The sequence below is a fragment of the Lissotriton vulgaris genome, chromosome 1_1 (genome assembly GCF_964263255.1).
Source record: "Lissotriton vulgaris chromosome 1_1, aLisVul1.2, whole genome shotgun sequence".
In the NCBI taxonomy this organism is placed as follows: domain Eukaryota; kingdom Metazoa; phylum Chordata; class Amphibia; order Caudata; family Salamandridae; genus Lissotriton; species Lissotriton vulgaris.
The window spans coordinates 518,282,322-518,299,106 of NC_141685.1; positions in this window are offsets into that span (position 1 = coordinate 518,282,322).

Here is a 16,785-nt window from a genome sequence, read left to right on the forward strand (position 1 = left end):
AAATCAGTCTTGGCCCTGTGCCCCATGGGAACAGTCCATTCCGAACTGCCAAGCCAGGTCCTTCCTGGACTGGAAACTAGCATCTTAGGAGCGGTTTCGGGCTTTCAGCCCTCATCAGCCAGGATAGCTTGATTCCAGTAGCATGGAGAGCACGGGATTCACGTCTGAGAATACCAGTTCCACTCGGGGTGACAAATGCAAAACAACAGTTGATGAACAGAAGACAGATCAATGTCATGCATTCACCCCAGTACAGAGATCAGGGCCTAAATCCATTGTTTCTTTTGCTCATCATGCCATTCCAAGTTTGAACTTAGCCATATGCAAACCAGTCTTGACCCTGTGGCCCATGGGAACAGTCCAGCCCGAAATGCCAAGCCAGGTCCTCCTTGGACTGGAAACAAGCATCCTAGGACCGGTTTCAGACTTTCAGCGCTCATCAGCCAGGATAGCTTGATTCCAGTGACATAGAGAGCACAGGTCTTACGTCTGAGCATACCCATCCCACTCGGGGTGACAAATGCAAAAACAACAGTTGATGGATAGAATGCAGAACAATGTCATACATTGACCCCAGTACAGAGATCTGGGCCTAAATCGATCGATTTTTTGCTCACCATGCAATTCCAGTTTGAACCTGCAAATCAGTCTTGAGCCTCAGCCCCATGGGAACAGTCCAGTCCGAACTGTCAAGCCAGGTCCTCCCAGGGCTGGAAACAAGCATCCTAGGACCTGTTTCGGGGTTTCAGCCCTCATCAGCCAGGATAGCTTGAATGCAGTCCATCATCCCCTTTGGTATCGCTTTGTTCTTCCTAAGTTGGAAGGGTATGCCCAGACGTGGGTCTCTTGCTCACTTTGCCACTGGATTCAAGATAGCCTGGCTGATTAGGGTTATGAACCCGAAACCAGTACCAGGATGCTTTTTTCCGGTCCAGGGAAGACATGGCTTGGCAGTTCGGGCTGGACTGTTCCCATAAGGCACAGGGTCAGACTGATTTGCAAATGGCCATGTCTGAACTGGGGTGTTGGAGTGAACTAAAGAATGATGATGGATTAAACCCAGATCAGTTGACTGGGGGTGAGTGTTTGATTTGCTCAGATGCTCCATCCATCATCCCCTTTGGTATCGCTTTGACCAGCCTAAGTTGGCAGGGTATGCCCAGACGTGATCCCTTGCTCACTTTGCCACTGGATTCAAGATAGCCGGACTGATGAGGGTTATGAACCCGAAACCAGTCTGAGGATGATAGTTTCTGGTCCAGGGAAGACATGGCTTGGCAGTTCGGGCTGGACTGTTCCCATGAAGCATAGGGTCCGACTGATTTGCATATGGCCATGTCTGAACTGGAGTGGTGTAGTCAGCTAAAGAATTATGATGGATTAAACCCAGATCAGTTGACTGGGGGTGAGTGTTTGATGTGCTCAAATGCTCGGTCCATCATCCCTTTGGTATCGCTCTGTTGGTCAGGCATAGCATACTCTAAAGTTGTGTATGATGAAGATGCGAGTTTCCGAATGGCCGATACATGTCATAATATGGCGCTACTTATGGTGTACAGTATGGCAGTGTGCTGTGCAATCCAGTGTTGGGGTCAGACTAGAAACACATTAATAATAGCTTAGTGGATAGCGTTAGGATAGTGATGTGAGAAGCTTTAGTGCAATGACTATACACAACATCCACCTCACTGTTAGCATATGATGCATTGTATGACTTTGCTCATACACAGTGGAGCTTTCTTGCAGCAGATATATACATGTAGATATGTGTTAAAATGCACATTGGTTTCCATGCTGCTGGCAGTGCGTGGAGACTTAAATCCTTCTTGCAGTGAACACTGACATTTTCCTTTAGTGTAGTAGTTCTTGGTGTAGTTTGAAACCAATCGAATTGTGTGGAAGAAACTAGCTATGACCCCTGAAAGGTTTTGTGTGAAGAACAAAGAAGTGTCTCTAAAAATTTATCCACCAACAGTGCAGATCACACATGCATGCATTGTGGAGTATTCTTACCTCCTCCGACTCCTGTCCCAAGCACGACTTTCCAGTCAAATCTCAACAGGGCTGTCATGCTGTTCTTGCCTGTCATGAGCCTCAAAATAATGAGAGCATTAACAAAGGCAAACTCGGTCAAAGGAGCAAATGCTCCAGGAAGCACAATTTTATCTTTCTGTGTGCCAAGCCTCACTCTGACATACCAATCAGTGCCTTCCATATATTTAGTGTGACTTAAGGCACGCTTACGACCCCAAACCAAACATGTCCAGAGAGGAAACCTATAGAAGTTGGAAAGTAAATGGAGTGTTGGTGTAGTCTTCTGTATTGCTAGTGGTTTGAATTGGGTGAGCAGCCAGTGTAGGAAACCTCCGCTCCACCAGCAGTTGGTGGAGGTTTTTGATGAATTCTAGTGCCAATCTACAAACACTGTCAGTGGAGCAGGGTTTACTGGCTACCCGCACCACCAATTTTTTATTTGTCTGGTAATGAAAAACTCACACATTAGTGTTTCACCTTTGTAAGGCCTATCCCTTCCACAGTATATAATTGGGTTACTTTTTTACATTTCTAAGGGCGAACATTTGATAGGAAGCAGGTAGGAAATTCATGTTTTGTTTACGAGGGCTTGTAATTTAAGCTCTTCTTTAAGGATAAATCCAGATTTTAAGTCACAATTTTAAAAATGCACTCTTAGAAACTTGACATTATTACACCCTAATCATTTGGTGCCCACATATTATTCCTCGGTTGCATGAATAGTTGTAAGTGGCAGTTGACCTTTCTATATTCATTTCAGACAACAACAAAGTAGAGGGATAAGGAGTACCTGGAAGGGCCATCTCAGGCAGGACGGGGCAGACAGAGCAGGGAGCAGCCTCACTTGCACTTTAATAGGCTGTTCCCTGCTCTCACACAAAGAAGCTAGGCTAGATTCAGGGCAGGCAACCAGGCTATATACAGGGTGGGAGGCACCCTTCAGTTTAACTTCTGGACCTGTGGAGTAACTCTCAGAAAACTGTCTGCTATATACTTAAGAAGGCTGATTTGATGCACAAAGACAGACGGCTCTCATGCCTGAAACCTGCTTTTCACCTATAGAGGTCTGCCAAGAGCTAGTTGGCTGGACTCCTGATCAGAACTTCAAGGATAGAAATGGCTCCAACCATGGACCTAGTGAGTACTGAATCTCCAATCATGGCTTGCTGAGCTCTCATCAGCTGCACCTTGCAACTATGTTCTTTTGCAGATTTTAGATTTCCAAAACAGAGATTAAGTCCACATGCAGGAATCTCCACTGTGATTTCGTCTGCTGAACTTTACCTTCTCAGACATTTTTTCTAGGAATTACCTCTAAGTGCGAAGGTAAGCAGAGACCGGGCCCAAGCCACTGTGTGTATTGAAACTGTGCTCCATTGAGGTTGACCATACCTTTCGACTTTGCACCAGACTCATGTGACTAGATGTCTGCGGTTGACACTACGATCTTTTAGGAGTTATTTTTCATTTTGAACTAATCGATTAACTCTATTTTTCTAAATTGGCTTGCAGTTTTTCTTTTTTTGTAAACATTTTTTTATTGAGGTTGTATTCAGTATTATACAGTATATATCACAAAGTAAAAATTTCACAAAAGCTTATTTTCAATTTAACCCAGTATGTAGAAATTTACTCAAAATAACACCCCCAGATTTGATCGAACTTTTTTGTACCCCCACTCTTTTAGCATATAATTATTCACTTTTCCTAACCCTTTTCATTTTTTCAAACCATTCCTGAAACGTCTGAACTTTTGTTGAAAACCAGTTCTTTAGCAATAAAGATCTAGCAACGGCCATAATAATGTAAATCAATTTTTCCAAATAGCTTGTAAATTTGCATTCAGGATCATATTCAAATAAAAGTATTTTTGCATTACATGGAATTATTAACATATAATACGTTTTTAGAAAAACAAAGATTTCTTCCAAAAAAAACTTAATTTTGGAACAATACACCATAATATGAGACCAATTGGCCTGCACGCAATTACAATGTCTAAAACAACTGGCAGATTCATTGTTATACATTTTGGCAATGATTACTGGTGTGCGGTATAATAGCCATTTGCTAAAATAAAGCATTTGACGCCAATTGGCGCCACGCAAATCACAGAAATTAAATTGATTAATAGTTTTCCATACTTCAGTTGATAGTACTAGGTTTTCCTGTGTATGCCATTTACGGATAGCTTTGGAAGTCAGCTCATCCTCCCGACTCTGTATCAGGCATTGTTTCCATGCCCCAGGTTTCTTCACCTGATCGTTAACAAAAAGATCTAAAGCTAATGGAGAGGAATTATTAGTAATAATACTGGGGTCTAATTGCATCAAAGTAGGGTAAATCAAGTTAGTGTAGGACCCGATTAAAAAAAAATTACCGGAGATCAGACGTATCATATCGTTGGCAGAGAACCAGGTCCCATTCCCCAGAAAATCAGATAATATTTTAAACCCTGCCTGCCCCCAGTTTTCTATAACAATAGGATCGATTTTGATCCTTAAAAAAGAAAAGGCGCCAATTAAAGGAGTTGTTAAATGAATAGGAGGAAGTGAATATTTCTTATGCATAGCATCGCGCCGTTTAAAGAACCAATTCAGGGTCTTGTAACAAACAAATTTGGGTGATTAGGGCACAAGCAAAGGGGATAGGATTTGGATTTCTGAACATATTAAATCAAAATATTTTTTTATAATAAACCCGGTACCTGGGTTTATGTTTTTGAATCTCTCTAGGTACTGCGCAAAGTATGCGTAATAATAATCTTTCAAATTTGGTAAAGAATGACCTCCATATTCAGTTTCTGCAGTTAAAGTCCGTAAGTCTATTCTAGGCGTTTTTTTCGCCAAAATAAATTTGCGAAACATAGATTCTATTTTCGAAAAAAAAGAACCAGGCAAATAAACTGGAATTGATAAAAATAAAAAAATAAGTGGAAGGATTGACATTTTAATCAAAGCAATATGGCCAAGAATAGATAACGGCAAAGGGTCCCAATGGGCAAACATTAATTGAACTTTTTTAATTAAGGGAACAAAATTAAGTGTGTATAGGTCCAGGATATTAGAAGAGAACAGCGTCCCCAAATATATTTTCGTTTTGTATTGATGCAACCTTGTAAATCTATGTGGAGGACTGGGTCTGCCCCCCCACAAACCAATATTTCGTATTTTTTTTTATTAATTCAATAGCCTCCTAGGGCTTCGAACTCTTCAAAAATTTTGAGAATATGAGTCTGGGATGCAAGATCAGGTTTAATAAGTAACATGATATCATCTGCGTAGGGCTTGATCTTGGCCAAAGCAGTGACTGGGGGAGTGATCTGAAGACAATTCCTAATGGCAACTGCTAGTGGTTCGATAAAAAAAGCAAAAAGAATAGGTGACAAGGGGCAGCCTTGCCTGGTGCCACGTTGTACTGCTATTGAGCCTGCTGATGATTTTTTTATAATAATTTTTGCTCTAGCACCCGTGTACAGATTCAGTATTAAATTAATGATATGTTGTGAAATAGCAAACTTTCTTAAAATAAAGAAAAGAGTGTCCCAAACCACCAAATCAAAAGCTTTCTCTGCGTCCAACAAAAGAACCAAGGCCTGTATCCCCTGTGAATCAAAGTAATCTAATGCCTCAACTAAGAAATGTGTGTTTGTAAATAATTGTCTGCCTATAATAAAACCGTTTTGATCGGGATGGATCAACTCCGCCATAAAATTATTGAAACGAAGTGAAAGCAATTTGGTGGTTATTTTATAATCTGAGTTTAGTAAGGTAATTGGCCTATATGAGTTCGGATCTTTGGGTTCCTTCCCGTTTTTCAAAAAACTAATGACTGTACCTTCATGGAAGGATTCAGGAATTTGCCCTCCTTCAAGCATTGAGTTTAATAATAACAGAAATAAATCACTAAAGGAGCTAAAGAAAACTTTAAAAAACTCTGAAGGTAGGCCATCGGGGCCGCAAGCTTTACCTAATGGAAGGTCTTTTACCACTGCTTCCAATTCTTCCTTAGAAAGTGGTTTTTGCATATGTATTTGAGCTTCTAGGGATAGACTGAAATTTCATGTCGTCCTAAGAAATCAGATAGATTTTGGTGGTCGATAATGTGATTTATAGTATAAATTCTGTCATAGTGTTGAAGCATAATAGAATTTATTTCGGCCTGAGCGAATGTTTCAATGTGAGTGACAGGATCTTTTAAGGAATTAATCATATTGGAGGCCGCCTGCTCTTTTACTTGCCAGGCTAAAAATTCTCCTGTAAAGTTACTCTCTTCGTATACTTTTAGTGATTGTTTTCGGAAGACCTTTTCAATTTGTTCATAGTATAGGGCACTAAGCTCATGTTTGGCTTCTCTCAGTTGATTTAAAACATCGCAATTTGGTTTACTATGTTGACATAATGTAAGATCCTGAATTTTTTGTAGTAGAGAGTTCCTAGAGATTTTCACAGCAGACTACTCAGCCGCATCTTTGCTAATAAGTATACCCCGTATAAAGCCTTTAAAGAATCCCAGATTATATGAAGAGGGGCTGTACCTTTCGATCAATATATTCTACAATCTCTAATTTTAATGCAGATACCCAATTCATATCCTGTAAATAAATGTTATTACACATCCATCTTTTCGCAACTTTAATGTTCTCTTCATAGTCAAAATTAATCACCAGCATGGCATGGTCTGAAAAACCATTATGATAGAATTTCTGAGAGTGAAATTTGAGCTGTATGGAGGCCAGAAATAAATCTATGCGGGATGAGGATTTAAACCTACCGGACCAGCAGGTAAAACTCCATTTTCCGTGGATTTCTCAGGCGCCACGGGCCGCACAATCCTAATATAGATATATAGTTTAGCATAGTCCTAAAAGATCTAGGCTTAGACTGTCTTTTAAGGGATGAAGTGGAATCTAAATTAGAGTTCATAAGTATATTAAAATCACCACCTATAACGATGTCTCAACCTATCAATAACAGAGATTGAAACAGAGCCTCATATCTCTGGGGACTATCCTCGATAGGGGTGTAAAAACAAACAAAAGTAATTGGAGTATGATGAGATTTGAATTTGCATGAAGCCCAGCACCAGCGACCCAAAGGATCGCTTTCTGTCTGGACAATCTCAGTCTCAACATTTTTATTCAGAAAAAGAGCAACTCCACGTTGTGAACCCATTGTGCATAAAAAACCCCGATACGAAGCCCAAGTTTTAAACATATTAAAATCCTCTTTTTTAGAAGCAGTAATATGAGTCTCCTGTAACATTACCAGTGCAGGATTTTCAGTCCTAATCCAAGATTCTATTGCTCGCAATTTTTCTACCGTTATTCAGACCATTCACATTAAATGATACCAATTTCAACCCCTTATTGAGCGACATGATACATGATTTACTTCAGAAAATAATACAAAGATTTTAATCACAAAATACCTTATTTAACCAAAGTGCCTAGAATGTGAATTTTTACAAAAAATAGTTCTACTGCAATCAACCTCAATTTTTTCAAATTTTTTCCCCCATTGTCCCAACCCCCACCCTGCCTTCACCTGTGGTCCTCTTCTTCCTGTACTCTCCCACGCTGGCCACTGGTGCTCTTCCCCTATCCTAGAGGTGTCTTGGTATAACACCCCATAGCCTCCCAGCATCCCCTCCCTGACCACCCACCCGCGCCCTCCAAAATTTCGTCAGCTATCTTTAACCAGGCGACATTTTACTAAGTAGCTCTTGTGCCTCTGCAACATCAGGTAATAAATGAAATTTGCCTTTGATCAACACCCAAAGTTTAGACTGTTGTGCGATTGCGGCCTGAGCTCCCTTAGCCTTAAACAAATGAAGTAGTTCAACGAACTCTTTTCTGCGGCGAGCCGCAGCCGCAGACATGTCTGAAAATATCCTGCATTTTGCTGTAGCACTGACTACGAATTGACCTTGTTTAATGGCCCTTGATAAAATGGTCTCTTTTATTCGAATATCAGCAAAATTTAGTAGGATCGTACGAGGGAGAGCAGTATTGGGAAAAGGTTGGGCAGGTACCCGATGAGCTCGGGTAATCGTCAGGTCACCTTTGAAGTCCGGTATGACTTCATGTAGCAAAAAAGAGGACACCCATTTGACCATATCAGTGCCCTCCATTTTCTCGGGAACCCCGAGTATTCTGAGGTTTGATCGACGATTAAAGTTTTCAAGTTCATCAAGCTTGACTTCTAAGGCCTTAGAAGATTTAGAGGTACTTTGGCCATCCTTTTTAACCTGAGACATCCCATCCTCTAGGACTGAAATCCTAGCTTCAGCTTCCTGAAGGCGGGGGGAAGAGTGGATACAAGATCCTCAATTTTATCCAAACGATTCTGGATCCCAACCAATTCAGCCATTTGGAATTGCTTGACTTCACGTATCTCATCTAATATCAGATTTAACATATCTTTAACTGATAGTTGCAGAGTTATTAGCAGCTAATGAGTTGAGCTTGGGCATCAAAAAGAGGAAACTGCTTCAATGGCTTATTGGTAGTCATTGTACTTCTTAAATGTAGATTACCTTCCGAAGTCTCTTGGTGTACTTCTAAGGTACTAATGTTCCCAAATGTCTCTTCCTCAGAGGTCAAGAAAGAATCCTCCTCCTTGCCTTCTTCAGCCGCTAATCTGGCTGCTGCTGCTGCTTCTTCTTCTTCTTTCACTTGGAGGCTCTGGCTCTGGCTCTGGCTCGAACTCCAGTAAGTTTGTCCATTAAGGCGGCACTATTCTATTCCGTTCCGTATTCCCAAAAGAAAAAGGAAGAAATGTTGGTGGGTAATGGAAAATATAATCTGCTTTATTTTCCCAGCTTCTTGGTCGTTTTTTTTTTTTGGTGCAGAGTCTTCACCTTTCTAGCAACAACACCTCTATCGCTATGCCGCGCAAACTTGGAATCCTTACTTTCCCAGAAAAAGTCACCTGCAAGAAGATATCTGTAACAGTATCTATTTTCAGCGCATAATTAAATTAAACAGAAGCTCCAGTACCGATCAATTAGCGCTAAACCAACTAGTCGCCGAGTACATACATCCACCTCAGTTCAGTTCATCTCAGCCCAAAATTGCAGGGAGTAACGCAGAGCCCAATGATACAGTCACAATGCTGAGTTCTCTACAGAAAGAGTTTCCATTTTAACATGCAGCGCAGGGAACAACGCTCACCGTGCTTTGTGCTCAGAATGCTTGCACCAGCTCCTGGTCTCGCCTTCACACTCGTATCCGCTGCTGTTCAGAGTCTGTTAAACAAGCGGATATGACCGTCCTCCTCAGAGTCCGAGGGCGTCAGTACTAAGCTGGTGTAACAAAAAAAACACCCTTTAACACTGAGGTAATTATCTTTTCTGTTGAGCCCAGTTAGAAGTCTTGATATAAGAGCACATGTGTCAGCAAGAACAATACTTGCAATCATTAATACATATATTACAGCCAATTTTTCTTTGCTTTAAACCATGGCACAAGAGTGCCTGCTTTGGTGCTTGGCAGCTACAAGTAAGCTGGTGCGGAGAGCAGGAATATGCCACAATCTTGGTACGTAAGATGCATTCCTGTCCTCTGCATTTGATGCAGCACAGCTCAATAGGTTGTCCTAATGGGGCGTCTGGGAATAAGTAATCTCTCAGTGAGCATCCATACTGGGCAAGGGCTCTCTCCAAAGCCTGATTTCTCTCCTCACACCACCACACAAATCAAAGCATTGTTATAAAAGACCAACTGGACATATTTACAAGGGCTTTATCTCCGCTTTTTTGGCTTACAAAGCCAAAAAGCAGAGATAAAACCAGCGCCCTATTTACAAGAGGGTGCTAACCTGCATAATCGCATGTTAGCACCCTTTTCCCCAACGTCTTCCTTTGCATCTCCAATGAGATGCAAAGTGGGCGTTACTGAGCGTACCCCAGATGGACTACCGTGTAAATATTGCTCATATTTACATTGCGATATTTACAAGGCAGCCCACATGATTTAAGCACACATTAAATTGTGGCGAAAACTGCCATTTTTGCCAAAATCTAACGTCTGCTAAAAAACTAATTTAGCCATCCCTTGCATAATGGGTGGATTATACTGATAAGACCCTGTTGGTCGTATTAGCAAGATTATTGCCCTTTTGCAGGGAACATTGCGGGAAAACAGGGATGTTCCCTGCAAAAGGGCGATGACCTCCCTATCTCTGGAATTTTTATCGCCCTTGTGTAACGAGTTGTTAAATACGCGCTACCAGGGCGATAAAAACCAGAGATGGACGGCGATAATAGAATTATCGCACAGCACGGCCAGCGATGATTATCGCTGTCCATTGTTAATATGCCTCAACATCTTTTACCATCTGACAGCGAAGCCAAGAAGCAGGCCGCTTACATTATTTTAGTGAGTTGTTGGAGAAGCCTTCCAACTGGAAGAAATCTTGAACAAAGGGCTCAATGACAATTACCTTGAAGAGTCATGGTAATTGATACCACCTCTGCACCCATCTTTCTGCCCTCTATCATGATAAACCTTTGATATCTGAGCTGGCATAAGGCACTGCCTTGGCTAGAAAAATCAATTAACTGGGTCAACTAGTCTCAATAATACTGATAATTCATATATGGCTAAAATATTGAGCATTCTTCAAATTTGCCTATTTTTAAATATTAAGCTATTGTTCCACATCCTTTTCCAGGTGTTTATATCTCAGGAAACACTACCTAAATGTTGAAAATATAACAATAATGACAAATTAATATAGTACTAGTACACAACAGTAGAAAATTGATGTCAGATGAGGTTACCTTACAATATGATAATTATTAATTTTCTCACCCTGACCCATTGCCAGCCTGGTAAACTAACTCCATATAATAACTGTTCTATAAATTCAGGTAGCTGCACTAGGGAAGGCAAAGTTTTTTACAATGTGGCTGATTTAGCAGACCTCAAAATACAGCAAATGTTAAAACTAGAACTGGAATGACAGGACAAATCTGGGGGTAGTACCTGGGCAGATGAATTTTCCTTCACAGGTGTCTCCGTGTTGTCGTGCTATTCTTTGCCTGCAGTATTGGTTATTTCCTTAGTTACCATCTATGTTAGTGTCATGCTGAACAAAAGCTTCCCTGTTACCTCTGTATCGGTTTATGTCCTATTTTTCTTACTTAATTTCATTGTGGCATATGTTACTATGTTTTATGTGTTAGTGCGTTATATGTAACATAGTTTTTTTTGGTGAGTTTTCTCATGCATATATTTGGGTAATCAAAGGACTTGGTCTGCATACTTGGTGGTGAAAATAGTGTAATTGAAAAAGCCTTACCTGTTCAATCAATGTTAAAATTACTTTCTTTAGTCAAATATGGAAGTTTTATAAAAAAGAAAAATGTGTGTGCATATGCAGTTGGTGAACAACGGGGCCCAGATTTATCAAGATTTGACGCAATGTATTAGGACAACTAGCTGAGCTGCGCTGCCCCCAATGGAAAAGGCAGGAATGCATCATATTTACAAAGATTATGCCACCGTCCTGCTCTTGCTCTTAGCTGGCTTACTTGTGGCTGCCAAGTTGCAATGCAGACACTCTTGTGCCATGGAGCCTAAGTTACACTCAAGATAGTTTTTGTTCAGGTAGTGGCAGCTTCCTGCACAAAATTAACCCTTAGAATAAAGAAACAATGAGGAGAAAGAAAGATATTTCTCCTCATGGCATCTTTATCAGGAAGGTGTACAATTTTAACACATTCCTAATATTACTTGCATTGATAAATCTCAGAATGCACCAAAATACATGGGTGGCTGCGCAGGAACACCCACTCTCCACTCAAGTAATGCCTTCCCATCCCAGAGTAGTTTAAGCGAGCCACTTGTGCAACCCTGCTTTACTCCTGATTTACCAAGCCACGCAGGGCCACAGAAGCTGGCCTTTCATGGCTTGGTAAATCTGACTTAAGGATTGGATTGCCCTTGCATCATACTGCGTGGTGCATGGGCAATGCAATCTTTTGATGCATCTGGGCAGGGTAATAACACTGTGCTTAGAAGGCAGGCTTTCTCAATTTTGCAAGCAGGCATAATTATTTTTGGCTTCACAATGTCCGCCACTAGAAAATTGTGCTGAAGATGATAATAATCCTCCCATGAACATTGATAAATGCCAGTAAAGAAATTTGCAGAAGGAAAGGGGGCAAGAACTGTGAGAGTGGGTGGAACAGCCAGGCAGGTTTTAATGTGGCAAGACATTCCTGAAACACATGCAGTGCTGAGGTAGTCTGTGGAAGGTGCTGCCTTGGATGGTGTTTGTAGAGATTGAACAGGTTTGGTAGAACTTGGACAAAAAATGCCTTTAGGCTGCACAGGCTCAGAACTGGAATAAGTAATTAGCTGCTGAGAAACACACGATGCCCTACTGCTCGTAGTGTTCCTTATTTTATTTTCTAACTACTCATAATGGTATGAAAATAAAGAGTAAGAAAATTGTCTTTTTAGTTTATTTTGTTATAGTTTATAATATATTTATATTTATTATGATTATAATTGTATATATTAAGTTTTTTTAAACATTTGATCAACATTAGTTGTTTTATATTATAATAACATTTGTAGTTAAATGATATTTTTGTTTAGTTGCATTAATATAGTTTTAATTTGTTTATATATTTTTAAAATGTTATTTAAAATTGTATTGTTAGTAGTGATTTGTTAGGTATGGTGTTAGGGTAGGATATTTTAAAAAATGGAAATCTGTGCTTTTAATTTATACTTGTTTTCATGCAATTTAATTATTTTATCGATAATTAAATATGGAATGTAATCAACAGTTATTTTAACTATTTGTTGATTGGTAATTCATTGTTAATTAGTTGATCAGGTATTTAAATGTTACTAGTTTTATATTTGTTTCCCATTTATTGTTGTATTTAATAGGTATTGTATTATTACATTGTTTTCATTTTTATAATATCCTTATTTGTTTATTATTTAATTGTTTGTGTTTTCTTTTTAGGGTTGCAATGAGGTATTTGGTTTGATGTAAATTATTTTTTTATATTTGTTTTAAATGTTACTTTTCTCTTTATAATATACAAATTGTATTTTGAAAATGTATTAATTTTCTCATATTTAATGTATAAATGTATTCATTTAAATGTGTTTTATTTTTGTCTATATTTAAATTATTTACTTAATAAATTGCAGGATTGGGAATAGTACATTTTACCCCTCCAAAGTTCAGCATTTTCTGTTGTTACTCTGTCTGGAGTTGGAATTGTAAATCTGACTCCTCTAAAGACCAATTTTTTACCTGCTATTGCTCAGGTTGTAGTGAGACTAGTGAATTGTACTGGTCCAAGACCCATATTACCCATATGTTAACAGTCAAAATGCATTGTTGTACTCCCGCACTCATTCATTTAAGAAACTGGGACATGACGGACAGCCAGTACAGTCTGTGAACATTTGTGTTCCAATCCTGCATTGCACTTTTCTTGCTATTGCCCTATACCAGAAAAGTAGTGTTGAAAGTGAGTCGTGGGCACATTACTCCCAGGCCGCTTATGTCCTCATCCCATTCATTGACCAAGTGTAGATAACCATCTTCCAACAGAAAAAAAGACAAGAGGAATGCTGGGACCCTAATACTGCCCCTCCCACCGGGAGTACACAAGCAGTACTTACCCAGCATCCGCCTGTTCTTGTTTTCTGTCTGTCGACAGAATGGACGTGAATGTGCTGTTGCTGCTCCTGCTGGGCTGGAGTGGCTTTTCTTCTCTCCTCCTTCCGCCCAGCTGCCTGGCTGTGCAGGCGGGAGGTTTCCTGGTTTGCCTCCTGGCCTGCCAGGCTTGCTGTGAGGTAGGGCTGTTCGTGGCCAGCTCTGTCCCTTGCTGACTGGCCCTTTGCGGCTGGTGTGTGGCCTCCCGGTTGCTTCTGGGTCATATGCGCGTCTTCATGAGGCTGGGCTGGGTGGAAGACACACCAAATTTGCTGGTTTCCAGGCATTCCCAGTTTTGATGGGACCGCCGAGTTGGATCACTTGGGCTGGTTGTTGGAGGGGGGCCGTGTTCCTGATGGTGTCTTTGCCAAAACTCTGGGTGAGTACTTCATAGCGGTCTTTTTTTCCCCTTCCTGCGCTGGCTGGTGATTTCTTACCCACCTTCATGTCCTGTCATTTGCATGGTGGCACAGTGCAATGCTTCCTCCATTGTGGTGCTGTCCTCCCAGGTCCGGTGCCCGGCTGGTTAACTACGCCTCTAAGCCTTTGGGGTTGTCTAGCTGAGTGGCTATTGTACGAGGCAAGAGCTTCAGTGCACTGGGTCTAATCCCGGCTCTGGGCCCGTCGTCAGCCGGAGCAGTTCTGTAGCAGGCCGCTGTTCCTCCACCTTTGTCGTGGATATGTCACCCCGAATGATGCACAATGGGCTGTCACGTGTTCTGGCGCTGTTTCAGTTTCCGCGTTGCTTTCTCCCTGCTGGGTGCTGCCTTGGGGCTGGCCTCCACAGTTCTTCTGGAATCTCTGGACCTGCATGTGCCTGCTCCAGTAGTTGCTGGATGCCCTGTTTCTACTCTATTGGCTGTCCTGGTTACCTGCTGCCAGCTGCTGGTGTGGTTGCGCAGCAGCTGCGTGTTCCTTCTGGGGTATGGGTTGTCTGTGGCTGGCACGGGCCTGTCTTCCTCCCACCCCCACATCCGGTACCATTCTTGTATGTGTGATGGTCTCCTTGGCAGTTATTCTGCAGTGCTCCCCCGCTGGCCTGCGGCCTTGCCATCCTGTGGGTTCCTGCTCTCTATTGGTTTGCTGGGGCTCCTTTTCTTCTGGTGCTGTTTCTCATGCGTCACTGTGGTTTGCATGTCTGGTATGGTACCCTGCTCCTCTGTCCCTCTGCTGTGGCACTCCTGTTTGTGCTCTGATGGAGCGGGCATGGTCTTCGGGTGCGGAGGCCCTGTTGCCTTGGTCTGAGGTGTGTTCCGCTGTCAGTCCCTGTCGGGTTGTGGCTGTGAGCCCGCTGGGCGTGCCTTGGTGTGGTCGGTCTCTTCTAGGGGGGGGGCTGGCTTTCCTTTCTTTTGTCCCCTCCTGCTGCACTGGCCTCTGTGTGCTCCTGTTCTTGGGCTCTGTGTGGCCTAGGGGTGCCGGGGTTTGTGCCCCGGGCCCCTTGTGTGTACAGAGCTCTTCTCTTCCATCCTGGCGTTGGCTTAGAGAAGCCTGGGGTGTTTGTCCTCTACCTTTGGGCTAATTCATGCGGACAGGCTGGCTGGCTCTGTGTCCGGCTGCGTGTCTCTTCCGCGCTGGAGGTTGCTGTCTCTTGCGTTGCGCGGCTCCTGGCTTCTGTGGGTTCCTTGGCTTGGCCGTTGTGTTCCCCTTCTGTTGAGCTCCGATTGCTTTTCAGGGGTTGCCCTGGTTTGTCTTCTTGGCGTTCTGGGCCCTCAGCTGTTCCTGTGCTTGCGTTAGTTGGCTGGGGCTTGCTTCGGTGACCTCTGCCTTCTCCTTGGGTCAGGCTTCACCTGTCTCCTCGATCCAACGGCAGTGCTGCTCAGTCTGTGGCTGCTCCTGCTGCAGCCCCTTTCTGCTGGGTGCTTCTGCCTGGTTGCTGTGCCCTCCTGTTGGGCGGCTAGTGCTGGTGTTTGGTCCCTGTTTGCCTAGGGGCCCATTCCCGCTGTGTGGTCTTCCTTTCGGTAGTTGGGGGGTGAGCCTGGGAGCCTGCCTCTGGTTGTCGGTTGGGGGCCTTGGTGCCCGGCCCCCTCACAGCCTGGCTGTTGGCTGTGGGTTGGTCTTTTCTTTCACCGGGTTGCCATTACCCTGGGTGATTGCTCCTCCTGTCCTGGCATGTTGGCTGGTGGTGCGCCTTGGGCTGGGGGCAGGGGGCATTGTTTCTTGCTCCGGTTCCCACCTGCAGTGCATTCCATGTGGCGGTTCACCTGTTTTGCTCCCTTTTCCAGGGGTCCCTGGGGGTCTGGGAATTATGCCTGTGCTTGTTTCCCACTCCGTCTTTTCCACCCTGGGTGCCTGCGTCCTTACCTGGGCATTCTCTGGATGTCATGGCTTGGCGCATTGGTGTTTTCTGCTGTGCCCTTGTGTGTCCTCCTGGAACTCATCCTGGCCGCTGTTTTCTTCCCGTGTTTGGTTTGTTGGGCTGGTGTTGGACTCTGGTTTCTTACACCACCAGGACCACAGCTACCCTCCAACAACCAGCCCAAGATATCCAACTCGGCGGTCCCATCAAAGCCAGGAATGCCTAGAAACTCCTCCTTAGTTTTGATGAGTACAGGCCTCAGCAAGGCCTGCGAGTGCGAAAGGGGTTCGCCCTTCTGTACACAGAGTCTTCAGACTTACACAAGAATTTGGCACAGAAACTGGAAATACAATAACATAGTTTAATAAACCTTTAAAGGTGGTACTACAGCCCACACAACACTCTACAGTATTGTACAAGGTAGCACAAAGAACTCGGACATGCAGTCCCCTTTTATACACAAAGAAGGGGCTCATAAGTGGGCGGTTATAGCTCAAAACATGATTTACAACCATATATGGACATTTCTTAAACATGATCGATACATGGGTGGAGCCCGCCGAATGCACATTCCAATCTCCATTAAGCAGAAACAGATGTTACTCGTACTGGGCATGCGCCAGGCAAGCTGGAACTATTTATAGCCTGTTGCTGGGCAAACTTCAGGGGTGACAGTCAGCGAGGTAGGACTTGCCTCGTGGTGAGCACATGGCAATATGTAGCACATAAGTTGGATGCCAGAAAACAAAATGGAATCTGGCC